Here is a 2544-nt window from a genome sequence, read left to right on the forward strand (position 1 = left end):
AAAAAAAAAAAAAAAAAGAAAGAAAACTATAGAACAATATCCCTTATGAACATAGATGCAAAAATCCTCAGCAAAATACTGACAACCAAATTCAACAGCTCATCAAGAAGATAATTCACCATGATCAACTGGGTTTCATCCCAGGGATGCAAGGGTGGTTCAACATGCACAAATCAATAAATGTGTTTCAACACATAAAGAGAAGCAAAAAGAAAGACCATATGATCATCACAATAGATGCATAAAAAGCATTTTATAAAATCCAGTACCCTTTTATTATAAAAAATCCTCAAGAAACTGGACATAGAAGGATCATACCTCAAAATTATAAGACACATATGACAAACTCATAGCCAACATCATACCAAATGGGGAAAAGTTTAAAGCATTCCCCCTAAGAACTGGAACAAAACAAAGGTGTCCACTGTCACCGGAAAACCTAGCCAAAGCAATCAGGCAAGAGAAATAAATAAAGGATATCTAAATAGGGAAAGAGGAGGTCATATTATCCATTATTTGCTGACCATATAATCTTGTATCTACAAAACTCAACGAATTCCATCAAAAGACTACTAGAATTGATAATTTAATTCAGCAAAAACTCAAGTAGTAAAAACAATTTACACAAATCAGTAGCATTTCTATATACTAATAACAGTCAAACTGAGAATGAAATTAAGGAGTCATAAGCATTTACGATAGCTACAAAGAAAATAAAAATAGGAATATATATAACCAAGGAAGTGAAATATATCTACAAGGAGAATGACAAAACACTGATGAAAGAAATTATAGATGACACAAACAAATGGAAAAATATCCTATGCTCATGGATTGGTAGAATCAATATCATTCAAATGTCCATACTGCCCAAAGTGATTCACATATTCAACACAATACCCATCAAAATACCAATGTCATATTTCACAGATCTAGAAAAAATAAATCTAAGCTTCATTTGGAATCATAAAGGAGGCTGAATAGCCAAAGCAATCTTAAGCAAAAAGAACAAACCTGAAAGCATCATGCTACCAGATTTAAATTATGTTACAAGGCTATAGTAACCAAAACAGCATGATACTGGTGTAAATGTAGAGACATAGGCCAATGTAACAGAATACAGAACCGAAAAATGAAACCATCTACTTACAACTAACTGATCTTCTACACAGCAGAGAACTTACACTGGTGAAAGGAAGCTCTATTCAACAAATGACGCTGGGAAAAATGGATAGACACATGTAAAAGAATGAAAAAGGACCCCTATCTCTCATCATATATGAAAATTAACTCAAGATGGATAAGAGACTTAGGTGCAAGACACGAAACCATAAAAATTCTAGAAGAAAAAATATGAAAAAAAATTCTTCTATACATTGGCCTAGGCAAAAAATTTATGACTAAGACTCCAAAGGCAAATACAGCAATAACAAAAATAAATAAATGGAATTTAATTAGATTTAAAAGCTTCTGCACAGCAAGGGAAATAATCAACGGAGTAAATAGACAACCTACAAAATGGGTGGAAGTATTTATACATCTGATAAAGAACTACAGAATATACAAAGAACTCAAACAAATCATCAACAAAAATAGAAACAACCCCATCAAAACATTGGCAAAAGATGGTAGCTAAATGACCAAAAAACATGAAAAAATGTTCAACATCACTAATCATCAGGGAAATGCAAATTAAAACCACAAGGAGATAGCATTTTACCCCTATCAGAATGGCTATTATTAAAAAGTCATAAAACAATGGATGCTGACATGGATGTAGAAAGAAAGGAATGTTTATACACTGTTGGTGGGGCTTCAAGTTAGTACAGCCCCTGTGGAAAACTGTGCGGAATTTTCTCAAAGAAATAATGTAGACTTACCATTTGGTGCAGCAATTCCACTACTGTGTATCTACCGATAGGAAAAGAACTCATTCTATCACAAAGACACTTGCACTGAATGTTTATCACAGCACAATTCACCATTGCAAAGATGTGGAATCAACCTAAATTCATGAGTGGGTAAAGAAAATGTGATATATATATACACATATACATACACACACACATGCACACACACACCATGGAGTAGTACTTAGCCATAAAAAAGAACGAAATAATGTCTTTTGCAGCAACTTGGATGGAATTGGAGACCATTATCCTACATGAAGTGTTTTAAGAATGGAAAATCAAACACCACATGTATTCACTAATAATTGGAAGTTAAATGATGCGTACACACAGGCACAAAGAGACGTAAAAGATATTGGAAAACAAGAAGGGAGGAGGGTAGGAGGGGGTTGATGAGTAAAAACTTACCTATTGGGTAAAATAAACACTGTTATTGTGATGCACACGCTAAAAGCCCTGACTTGAGCATTATACAAGGTATCCATGTGTCATAAATATTTGTATCGCCTTAATATGTTGAAATTTAAAAAATGTAAAAAAAATGTGGAAACAACCCAAGTGCCCGTCAATCCATGAGTGGATTATCAAAATTTGGTATATGTTTACAATGGAATATTACTCAATCATAAGAAAC

The sequence above is a fragment of the Propithecus coquereli genome, unplaced genomic scaffold (assembly GCF_000956105.1).
Source record: "Propithecus coquereli isolate 6110/MARCELLA unplaced genomic scaffold, Pcoq_1.0 Scaffold255, whole genome shotgun sequence".
Lineage (NCBI taxonomy): Eukaryota > Metazoa > Chordata > Mammalia > Primates > Indriidae > Propithecus > Propithecus coquereli.